At 46.3% G+C, this 12,574-nt stretch overlaps 1 protein-coding gene across 1 annotated transcript in view; it reads right to left on the minus strand.

The window, feature by feature from the left end:
• The window catches only part of TMEM163 (transmembrane protein 163), a 273,683-nt gene that overhangs the window by 12,088 nt on the left and 249,021 nt on the right, over nucleotides 1–12,574 (minus strand). The window lies entirely within an intron of this gene.

Here is a 12,574-nt window from a genome sequence, read left to right on the forward strand (position 1 = left end):
TGGACAGAGGAGCCTGGTGGGCTACAGTCTACGAGGGGGCAGAGTCACTTAGTGACTGAAGAACAATAGAGGCTGCCACCAGATGGGAGTATATTGCTTGCTTTTATACCTCAGTTACCTGTGTCACCAGAAACTGAAAAGGATGATCAGAAACACACAATCCAGATTTATATTTCTTTAGAAACCTCAGAAACCCATTACATATTCTTTTCTTGTAGGAGACTTCCCTTCCCACTATTCTGCCAAAATGGTTGGCAATCATTGATCAATAATGGAGTTGGTCAAAGTGCTAACAATAGTAACTTCTATGTAGAGTTTTCCAAGGATAAGTCAAAAAGCAGCTAATTGCAAAGTTTGGAACAAGTAAGTAGACCACCAGCTTGAGAACAGGGCCAACTGAACTTGCCACAGGGTCAATTATGGCTGATCAATATGGCTACTTCTGGCTGTATTCTTTCCTTAACTTCACAGAAGCAACTGGAAGTTCAAATATAGCTTTCAAGGTGGGACAAGGCATCTAAAAATATAGTTTGCTGTTGATGTTATCTTAGTACTTCCTCTAAGTTGTTAGCTCACCTTTGGAAGCAAGTGAATGAGTCACATGCCAAAGCGAGTAGAACTGTATCTATTGCCTGACAGCAGGGCCCATGGAAAACTCTCAGCTTAGGGCTCCCAGGCATCACTCCCATGAGATGCAGGCTCCAGATCCCCCAATATGAAAATGCCACTGCCAGCAGAAATCTGATAAAGCATCATATGTACTCGAAGAATGGGTTTCCTAAGTGGTGCAGCAGTAAAGAATCTGTCTGCCAATGTAGGAGAAGCAAGAGATGTGAGTTCAATCCCTGGGACAGGAAGATCCCTGGAGAAGGAAATAGCAACCCACTCCAGTATTCTTGCCTGGAAAATCCCATGGACAGAGGAGCCTGGCGAGCTATAGTGCATGGGATCACAAAGAGTTGGACACGACTCAGCATGCACACATGCATACTTAAAGAACAGAATTCCTTAAGCATTTTATTATTCAAATAACCAAGTAATAGAAAGCTAGGAAGACAGCCTGCTTCCCCAGGTTCAAACCTGAGTAAAGTGATTTGAAAAATCACCTCGCTGGAAACAGGGTATCTGCAAAGCACCTCCTCCACAACACTGATCAGTGGTAGTTGGCCTTAACCTATGTCCACAAATCCTTCACTGCATCCCCCCAAAAGGCACAGCCTAATCCCCTGGTCCTTTGCATGTCAGCTCAACTCATGACTCAAATCTAACAGAATACAGAAAAGAGGAAAAACAAGTTTGGCCAGAAGGTTCATTTGGGTTTTTCCATAACATTTTAAAGAGAAACCCAAGCGAACTTCTTGGCCCACCCAACCATAACTTTATAGGCTAGAAACCACGCGAGTGAGCAAGGTGAGCCTGTCCACACACAATGATACTGCTACCACGTGCCTCCCAACAGGATGGGATGTGAGAAGGACACCTCTGGGTGTCCTGCCCCAAATCCATAACCTCAGTTGAATTGTGAAAAAAAAAAACAAACAGTATTGAGGATGGTCTATAAAACACCTAAGTACTACTTTTCATACATGTCAAGATCATGAAAGACAAGGAACCACTGAGAAACCGTCACAGGTTGGAGGCTAAGGAGATGTGAGGATAAAATGCCACAGAAACAGAAAAGGTCATTAGCAGGAAATCTGGGGAACTCAGTGCAGAGGCTGCAGTTCTGTTAACAGTGCTGTCATCTCATAGTGTTCTTCCCAGGTGGCTCAGTGGCAAAGGACACGCCTGCCAATGGAGGAGATGTGAGTCGGATCCCTGGTTTGGGAAGATCCCCTGGAGAAGTAAATGGCAATCCCACTCCAGTATTCTTGCCTGGGGAATCCCATGGACAGAGGAACCTGGCAGGCTACAGTCCATGGGGTCGCAAAGAGTTGGACACGACTTAGTGACTGAACAACATCACCATCATCTCGTGGTGTGAGGAAGGGCACCTTGGTTATCTGCATGAGATGGTAACATTAAGGGAGGCTGGAGGAAGGGCATACGGGACCTCTCTGTAATGTCTTTGTAAGCGAAGTGAAAGCCGCTCAGCTGTGTCCAACTCTTTGCAACCCCATGGACTATACAGTTCATGGAATTCTCCAGGCCAGAATACTGGAGTGGGTAGCCTATCACTTCTCCAGAGGATCCTCCCAACTCAGGAAGTGAACAAGGGTCTCCTGCATTGCAGGTGGATTCTTTACCAACTGAGTTATCAGGGAAACCCTGTCTTTGTAACTGATGCATAAATCTAAAACTATCCCAAATTTTGCAGTTTTTTAGAATAGTCACTGTATTAAAGTTTCAGTTCCTCAAAATCAGTAAGGACTATGCCAAACCTGGCCTCTTGGCAGATCCCAAGTCCCTGCTGTGTATGGACTGTGCATGGCGGTTACATAAGAGGGGGCTAGGGGTGGTGTTGGGGAATGATCCCCCGCCAACTCCCCAAATCAAAGCTTTCTTCATGTGCGAACTCAGTCTAATTAATTATGCAAGATGGTAGCAATAACTAGAACCAGACATGGAACAGCAGACTAGTTCAAAATTGGGAAAGGAGTACCTCAAAGCTGTATAATGTCATCCTGTTTAACTTCTATGCAGAATACATCATGGGAAATGCCTGGCTAGATGAAGCTCAAGCTGGAATCAAGACTGCTGGGAGAAATATCAATAACCTCTCTAATGACAGAAAGTGAAGAGGAACTAAAGAGCCTCCTGATGAAGGTGAAAGAAGAGAGTGAAAAAGCTGACTTAAAATTCAAGTTTCAATAAACGAAGATCATGGCATCCAGTCCCATCACTTCTTAGCAAATAGATGGGGAAACAATTACAAACTTTATTTTCTTGGGCTCCAAAATCACTGCGGACCCAGAGTGCAGCCATGAAATTAAAAGACACTTGCTCCTTGGAAGAAAATCTATGACAAGCCTAGACAGCGTATTAAAAAGCAGAGACATCACTTTGCCAACAAAGGCCTATAGAGTCAAAGCTATGGTTTTCCAATAGTCATGTACAGATATGAGAGTTGGACCATAAAGAAGGCTGAGCACCAAAGAACTGATGCTTTTGAACTATGTTGCTGGAGAAGACTCTTGAGAGTCCTTTGGACAGCAAGGAAATCAAACCAGTCAATCCTAAAAGCCTAAACTGGGAGATTGAGACAGTAAGTATGGTGAGACCCCAGATTGAGGAGCTGAATTCTCACTGTGCTCACCCCCTGCCTGAAACCTTTATAGTTCCACCCAGTCTGCCCACAAAACCCTCATCCCTACCTTTTCAGAGACAGAGAAAGATGTGTTCACCCCATCCAAGCCCCAGGGAGCTGGGATTTGGGGTACCCCTCCCGCCCCCAGATGCACCTCGAGAAGAGCCAGTGGGCTTTGCTGGTCCTCCCCTGGCTCTGCTCACCTGGGGAGCTCACTGCTGAATGCAGGCTTGGCTGACAAAGGGCAGTGAGGCACCAGCAGATCTTTGCTCGAACTAGACGCCGCTTCTCACTGGGGAAACAAACTGAGGCTCTCAGATCTCAATTTTCTCTCCCACAAAGAGCAGTGTGATACCCACAGCCGCTGGCAGGCAGCTGGTATGCAGTTAAATGTCGTAATTGTTGTTAACGGCACAAGATGCATGATCCACAAGCTAACTTATCTCACCAAACAGCCACATTAGGTGCTAATGGTGAGCCCCAGACACAGCATGGTAAGTACTCCTATACAGGAAACACAGGGACTTCATTACCTAGAGAGAACCACACTCAGTGCAATGTAAAGAAGCATAAGAGAAACTGGTTGGTGTCCGTGGTGACTTAACAAGGGTGAAGGAGCCCTCAGGACCCACCCTTTACCTTGGAGAAGCTTTCCATGGACTGGAATACTGGAGGAACAGAGCAGGGGATTCCTGATGTAATAAAGTAGAAGCATCATATGATAATTAAAGGCACCCAAGCAGAAGGCTCAGTTAATAACTGTGTGACTCTGGGCAAGTCACCGAACCTCCCTCCCTGTAAGCACCTGTAAAATGCAAAAAAAAAAAAAAAGATCTACCACCCCTGGTGGCTGTGTAGTGTGTCCACAAGGATCAGCTGGAGCTGTTCCCCAGAATCCCCTTGCTAGGTGTTTCCAAGCCACACTCGGCCAGCAGAGACATCTGCAGGAGATCTGGAAAGTGGAGGTGATGCGGTGATCCCTTGTCCCTGAAGACAGCTGCAGGGCACAGCTTGCTGATCCACTGGCTCCTCTTCGTGGAGGCGGAAGAGCCACATCAGGCCCTCAGCTCTGCCAGCTCCCCTCGCTCCCCTCCTCCAGCCTTTCTGAGTCCTGGGCCAAGTGCTCAGTGTGTGGTTTCATGTCAAAAGCTTCTTCTGCAGATCAGATCACCCGTGTCCCTGAGGCTGAGACCCTGAGACTCAGATGCAGCTCCTTCAGGGTCTCTGGCAGTCCTGCTCTGCTTCCCTCTTGTTGGGGAGTCCCACTAACTTCAGGCCCAGACTCTGAAGCAGGAGCCTCCTGCCATTCTGAAACAAAGCCCCATCCTGACCAGTTAAGAGTGGTTCTGCTTCCCTGCTTAAGCTTCACATATTACCTCATAAGGATATTCCGAAATGCTCCAACAGGGCCTGGCACAGAATAAATGATATATTTAAAAGTGCAGAAGCCAATGTGCCAAACTCAGGGTTTTCATGTCTGTGGATTATTCCCACCAACCAGTCTGCTCCCAGGATCAGCTCTGAGAGAACATCTGCCTTCCTCAAGTCTGGGAAAACAGAGACTGGGGCCACCTCAAAGCTTCATCAAGAGCTACAGGGCTTTGCCCACCACAGCTGCACTGATCTGCTTCAGACAAAATAAACTTTGTGGCCAGTCTCATGGAGGACTGGACTGGCACAGACCTGCCAATGCCCTCACCCTAAACCAGCTTTCAACATCCTAGAAGTCTGCTGGGAGTCTCCCAGCCAGAGCCCGCCTGGGTCTTCTCTCTTCCCCCAGCCTCCACATCTATGGTCAGCATGAGCATAATGTCAGAGAAGCAGTCATCAGCCTGCTCAAGACATCGGTCCCTCCTATAGGCCTTTGTGTCCTCCCCAAATGCATCATGTGGAAGCCCTAATCTTTGCCGTGATAGCATGTGGAGGCGGAGATGAGGGAGTGATCAGAAGTAGATCAGATCATGAGGATGGGGCCCTCGTGGTGGTATTAGTGTCCTTATAACAAGAAGAAAAAATCTCTCTCTCTCTCTTGTTCTCTCCACCTACACACAATGAAGAAAGGCCAGGTGAGGAAACAGTTCACAGGCAACTATTTGGAATCCAAGGAGCAATCCCTCACCAGGTACTGACCCTGCTGGCAACTTGATCTCAGAGTTCCAGTCTCCAGAAGCATGAGAAATAAATTCCATAAGAAATAAAAGCCACCAAGTCCACAGCATTTTGTTATGTCATCCTGAGTTAAGATGGTTCTGACTGTAACCTTCCTGAGAGTCGGGAAGCCAGATGAGACACGGCTGGTACATAAGGTAAATGCTACATAAGGAAGAGAAATTGCAATCCCGAGTAGGTATGCACCGCTGATGGCTTCTCTCCAAGTGCACCCACGCCTGTCACGTCCCACTTAATCCTCACTGCCCAGTCAAGCAGCATCTGAAAGGTGGAGAGACAGATGCACAGCAGTGAGACGACCTGCCCAAGGTCACTCAGCTGGAAGCAGGGCCTGGATGTGTTCCCAGCTGTAAACCTTACCAGGATGCCTCAACCATGGCCGCCTAAGCATCCCTCACATTACTGACTGTGGACCCTGTACAAACAGGGGGACAGGCATTTCCTCATTAGGCATTCTGTCTCCACTGTTGCAGTGCCGAGTCACTGTGGTTTCTCACAATTGGGTCATTACTAAATGGATAGAAATAAGTGAAAAAAGGTTCCAGTCAACTAACCACTCACTCAGAAGCCAAGGATAAATGTATATTAAAGGTTAAAATGACATAAGTCATGTTCATTCTGGCAAGTTTCTTTATGACCTTGTAGTGGTGAAGGGCTTTATAACCATCTCAAAGGCATAAAAATTAATATATTTGACTACATGGAAAATTAAAACATATGCAGAAGATAAATTATACATACTTGGAAAAATGTTATCACAAAGGGTTAGTCTCCCTAATCTAGAAATCCAAAAGACGACCAAGAAACTAATAGAAAATGGGCAAAAGACACGTGCAATAATTAAGCAAATGTTAAATGGCACCCCACTCCAGTACTCTTGCCTGGAAAATCCCATGGATGGAGGAGCCTGGTGGGCTACAGTCCATGGGGTCGCTAAGGGTCGGACACGACTGAGCGACTTCACTTTCACTTTTCACTTTCATGCATTGGAGAAGGAAATGGCAACCTACTCCAGTGTTCTTGCCTGGAGAATCCCAGGGACGGGGGAGCCTGGTAGGAGGCCATCTATGGGGTCGTACAGAGTCGGACACGACTGAAGCGACTTAGCAGTAGCAGTAAACATATGAAGATGCTTAAACACACTCATGAAAGAAACAAAAATTACACCAAGATACCATTTTCCCTCTAACCAAAAGGATTAAAAACTTCTACTCCTTGAAAGACACTATTAAAATAATGAAGGAAAGCCACAGATTGGGGGAAATTTTGCAAACACATTTGTTAAAGGACTTGAGCATGTACAACTCAATAAGAAGAAAACAGATGACTCAATTTTTTTTTTTAATGAGTAAAAGCTTTGAACAAACACTTCACCAAGAAGATACATGACTAGCAAATAAGCAGATGAAAAGACAGCCAACATCATTAGTCAATAGGGAAATGTAAATCAGGACCACTATGAGATATTGCTACTTGCTTATTAGAATTAGTAAAACTAGAGAAAGAATATCAATTGTGGTACAATTTGAAACAACAGGAACTCTCCTGGACTGTGAGGAGGAATATAAAATGGTACAGCCACTTTGCAAAAGAGATTGGCCAGGCCTTATAAAGTTAAATATAGACTTACCATATATTAATATTAGTTTCTCAGTCATGTCTGACTCTTTGCAACACAATGGACTATAGCTCACCAGGCTCCTCTGTCCATGGAATTCTCTAGGTAAGAATACTAGAGTGGGTTGCCATCTCCTTCCCCAGGGGATTGTCCAGACCAGGGATTGAACCCGTCTCCCACACTGCAGGCAGTTTCTTTACTGTCTGAGCCATCAGGGAAGCCCATAGGACCCAACAATTCTGCTCATTGGTATTTATCCAAGAGAAAAAAAAAGCCTAAGTCCACACAAAAATCTGCACACCACTGTCCTTAGCTACCATGTTCATAGCATCCAAAAACTGGAAACAGCTTAAATGTTCAATAAGTGATGGATAAATGAACTGTGGATAAACGGGTATCTGTTTGATGGATAAATTGCCAGGCAATTGAATAGTACTCAGCAATGAAAAAGGACTGGTGGTGCATTCAGTAAGAACACAGCTGCCTTGACAAGCAAATGCTGCATGAAAGAAAGCGGACATGAAAGAGTCCACAGTTCATGACTCATTTCTACTACATTCTGGAAAAGGAAAACCATGCTGACAGCTAGATCAGTAGCTGGGAAGAGGAATTAATTGATGACCACGAAAGTACACGATGGCACTTATTGGAGTGACAAAAATATTCCCTACCTTCATTATGGTGGTAGCTCTGTAATTATAAACATCTATCAAAACCCATCAAAATATATGAGTGGAATTTTCCTGTATGTACATTACATCTCAATAAAACTAATTTAAAAAAAGCAAAGCAATTTATCTCAGGGATCCTGAGGTAATAATTACTAGTATTTATGCAATTCAGCATATGCACATTATTATAAAGGACATAATGTTCGTTGTCAGGACAGAGATCTAATCTAATCTAATAAAGATTAGATCAGAGGCTTGAGAGGTCAGTGGTGGAATAATGTACCCAGATGGACTGCCTTTGAGTCTCATGAATTTCCTCCACTGATGTGTTTCCACCATCTGGGTGAGTAAACTTCCTTTTATAGACTCATCTCCAGTGTTTGCACCTCTATTAAGCATTTCTTGACAATGTTTCCACTCCATGAGCCCCTGGAACCATGTTCTCTGAGCTCCTGTGACCCCACCTTCCTTCACTGTCCCCCTCTCCTGTGAGCTGTGTGGAAAGGTCCTTTTTCATCCACCCCAGGAGCTATACCCATTGCAATTAAAAAAAAAAAAAAACTGTGCTGTGAACTACTATGCTGCAGAGAGAGACACCAAAATCATAATCAACAAAGTCTTTTACAAGCAGTTTTAATGGAAGCTGCAGAAGCATTTATCCACATAGCTGTCATCTTGACCCTCCATGGAAGTATGGAGCATAAGCTTAAAAATCTAAGTGGTAAACGCTTGCCTGGGTTGGTGGGGGTGGGGAGAGGAGAGGGTTAAGCTGGCTGATTTCCTCATGATCAAACCGGGGTGCTGGAATATACCTCAGAGTGGGAAGAAACACCACCCCAGTTCCTGAGCACCAACTGTGACCCTGGACTGCTGGACAGAGGACATCAGTGAGGGCAAGCCTGAAATTCTGCGACATAGAAGAATCTTGGTTTGACAGACACTCACAGCCTCACTCACACTCGAAGATGCCAGACACGAGCTGGGTCTGAACATCCCCCTCTGCTGCCTGCAGCCAGGTATGTGGGACACGAGGACTTGACTGTGGCTGCCGCCCCAGGCCCACCCCACCACCCCATGGCCTACCCCAGACCTGCAAAGTGCCTCCTGCCTCTTTGAGCAATCACCCACGACTCCCAACCCAAACTTCAGACCAGCCTAGGAGAAGACACCCCCTCAGCCTGTCCTCCACAAGGCCTCTACTTTCCAGAGAGCATGTGATAATGGTCAGTCCATCTGAGGGGCATACTTTTATAAGAGCCAGTAATGCCTTTACTCTGTAATGTTCTAACTTTGTTGATCCCCAAATGGAAGAAGAAACACCTTTACTCAGTGGGATGAATCATTCAGAGAGGAATTCCAGAAACCTGATAGACCCCTGCAGTATGAAAAACTCTTCACCGCAAACTCTGATTTATGCCAAGACTAATCCTGTCTCAGCCGAGAGATCAGGCCGTAGAGATCATGCTCCTTCCCCAGCACCCCCTCTCCAGTACCCCCCACACTGGCCAGCATCACCACCACCAGCCCCCCAACTCTGGCCTACCACCCGATAAGGGAGGGCATGCTGTCTGTATAAACATGAAGTGGTCTGAAAAATACAGAGCATTGGAACTGGAAAAGCACGGGTCATATAACCCATGCTTCAGGAGGGGAAACAGGCTTGGGAAGGGCAGGTGGCTCCCCAAAGACAGCACTCTTTGCCTCCTTCTCAGCAGCCTGGTATCACCAACCCCTTATAATTCTTTAAGTCCAGGCTAGAATACAGCAACGAGGCTAATTTTAGGATTCAAAAGCAATCAGGGCAGAGCTGATAAAAGCTGATCTGGGGAGGATCTTTGTGCTGACGTGTGACTTGTACACTAGCTCAGGAGACCATGGTCAGCCAGATCTGGGTCTCAGTCAGCTTTTTCCGGGAGGACACAGGGTCCTTGCACTGCCCACCACACACAGCCTGCTGACCTGGTAGATAAGAATACTGATAACTTGATGCTGTTGATAGTATGATGATCTTATCCAGCTCATCTCAGTGAAATCAAACCAAATCAAACCCATTGGACGAAGCTGACTCCTCTGCCCTCACGTTTATCGCTTGCTCCTTCTCTCACACAGCTCCAGCCACTTCAGCCTCCTCTCTGCTCCTCAAACACACTGAGTGTGCTCCTGCCTCAGGACTTTTGCACGTGCTGTTTCTACTCACTCCCCTACTTCTGTCACATCACAGCTCACGTATCACCTTCTTGGTGAGACTGTTGTTTAATCACTAAGTCATGTCCAACTCTCTTGTGACCCCATGGGCTCCAGCACACCAGGCTACCCTCTCCTTCACCATCTCCCTGAGTTTGCTCAAACTCATGTCCATTGAGTCAGTGATGCCATCCAAGCATCTTATCCTCTGTCGCCCTCTTCTCTTCTTGCCCTCAATCTTTCCCAGCATAAGGGTTTTTTCTAATGAGTCGGCTCTTCACATCAGATAGCCAAAATATTGGAGCTTCAGCTTCAGTCCTTCCAATGAATATTCAGGGTTGATTTCCTTTAGGATTGACTGGTTTGATTTCCTTGCTGTCCAAGGGACTCTCAAGAGTCTTCTCCAGCACCACAGTTCCAAAGCATTAATTCTTCGGCACTCAGCCTGCTTTATGGTTCAACTCGCACATCCGTACATGACTAGTGGAAAAACCACAGGTTTGACTAGATGGCTCTTTGTTGGAATAGTGATGTCTCTGCTTCTTAATACACTGTGCAGATTTGTTACAGCCTTTCTTCCAAGGAGCGAGCCTCTTTTAATTTCATGGCTAGTCACCGCCTGCAGTGATTTTGGAGCCCAAGAAAATAAAAGCAGTCACTGTTTCCACTTTTTCCCCTCTATTTGCCATGAAGTGATGGGACTAAAAGCCACGATCTCTTTTTTTTGAATGCTCAGTTTTAAGTCAGCTTTTTCACTTTCCTCTTTCACCTTCATCAAGAAGCTCTTTAGTTCCTCTTTGCTTTCTGATGGTCCCTGACTAATAATCCTCCCCTATATTCTAACCTGTTTTTTCTGATAGCACTTTTCACATTTAAACACATATTGACTATTTAAATTTAAAGTTAATATAACTGAGACTTCCCTAGCGGTCCAGTGGTTAAGAATCCACTTGCTAACGCAGAGGACATGGATTGGATCCCTGGTCCTGGAATATCCCACATGCCTCGGGACAACGAAGCCTGAGCATCACAACTACAGAGTCCATGAGCCACAGTGAAAGATCCCTCATCAGGGAACAAAGATCCTGCACGCCACAGCTAAGACTGAACAAAGCCAAATAAATAAATACTTTTTTTAAACAGTCACTGGGCCAGTTCCAGCACACAGCACACTGTAACCGACACTGTGACAAGCAGCCAGAACAGCTGAGGCCCCCACCCTCGTCACTCCCACCAGTGTCCTATATGTCAACAGGGAAGTGCGGGTGTGAACTGACACCTGGAAAGCCAACTCACCTTCTGACAGATCCACACCATCACATGAAACGGGCCATTTCTGGCTGGCCAGCCGCCAGCAGCAGTCTCTAACACTGTGACACTGAGTTTCTCCATGCCCCCCTGCCACCCCCCACATTTCCCCATACAGTCTCATCTCAAAGCACTTTGACTCCTGGTATTGCTCACAGAAGAACATTTGGCAGCACTGCCATTTTTTCTGCAGTGCCACTTGTCACCTCCTATATTCAGTTTATGCCTTATCATAGGTGACACTGTTGGTTGCAATGCCAGGTCACAGGGAGCTGTGGCCACTAACACCAACCAGAGGTCACGTCTGGAAATTCAGACTGTCTATTCCCCCAGAGACCAACACTCTCCCTTTTCATAAGCTGTGTGGCAGCTGGGGGTGGGGGAGAGTGTGGAGGCTCACTTGCTATGTCTGCAAAAAAAAAAAGTGTCCTTTGCTTTCATAATGAGGACAAATTTCAAACCCTTCTGACACTACATGTGTTCTAGAATTACCCAGGGAAATGCGAGTGCTGGCTGAATAAGAAATGTGTATCGATTTATGGCCCCAGGTGAAATTAAAAGTCACTCTCATCCCTAGATCTTTTCATCGCCCCCTTCCCCACCCGACCCGGCCGATGAGAGAAGATGGCAGACGTGGAGGAAATGACACCAAGCACGAGCCTGCAATTTCCCCTGGTTATTAAATTATATTGACAAATTGCCATGGAGTCACATTAAATGACTTCACAATTTTTAAATTAGCATCAAGCCATTCTGATGTTGGGAGGGTAGAGAGTTGGTGTTTAGATAACCAGGTTAGAAGCCAGGAGGTTCTGCAGAGAGTGGATGTCGGGGTCACTGGCAAGCTTACAGGACAGACTGGGAGCTGGAGTCCTGGCAGTTCCTGGCCACACTGGCCAACCTGACTGTGGAGTCCCTGCAAAGGCTTGGGAGGGAAGCAGATGTCTGGCTCCACCGGCATCATGAAACTGAGTTTGGCGGGGTCTCAGGATGCAGGAGAGGACAGACAGGCAGTGTTGACTGAGGCACCACGACTGCCTCAGTGACAAGAGGGCACTCTGAAGTGCTTGGCTTCCACTCCCAGACGCAGCCTGGCTTCTGTTAAGTGAAGCATCTGTCTGATTGTCATTTTCTTTTTTTCTTGCCTTTCTTTTTTTGAGGGGGCCACACCTTGTGGTTTGTGGGGTCTTCGTTTCCTGACTAGGGATTGAACCCGGGTCCACAGCAGTGAAAGCCCAAGTCTTAATAACCACTGGACCACCGGGGAATTCCCTGATTGTTCTTTTCTGATACAAGATAGGAGCACAAGGCTCACTGGGGAACAAGCACTCTAATCCCTGGACAAAGCCACAGACTCTGAGATGAGCCATCCTGCTG

The sequence above is a fragment of the Bos mutus genome, chromosome 2, assembly GCF_027580195.1.
Source record: "Bos mutus isolate GX-2022 chromosome 2, NWIPB_WYAK_1.1, whole genome shotgun sequence".
NCBI classification, from domain to species: Eukaryota; Metazoa; Chordata; class Mammalia; order Artiodactyla; family Bovidae; genus Bos; species Bos mutus.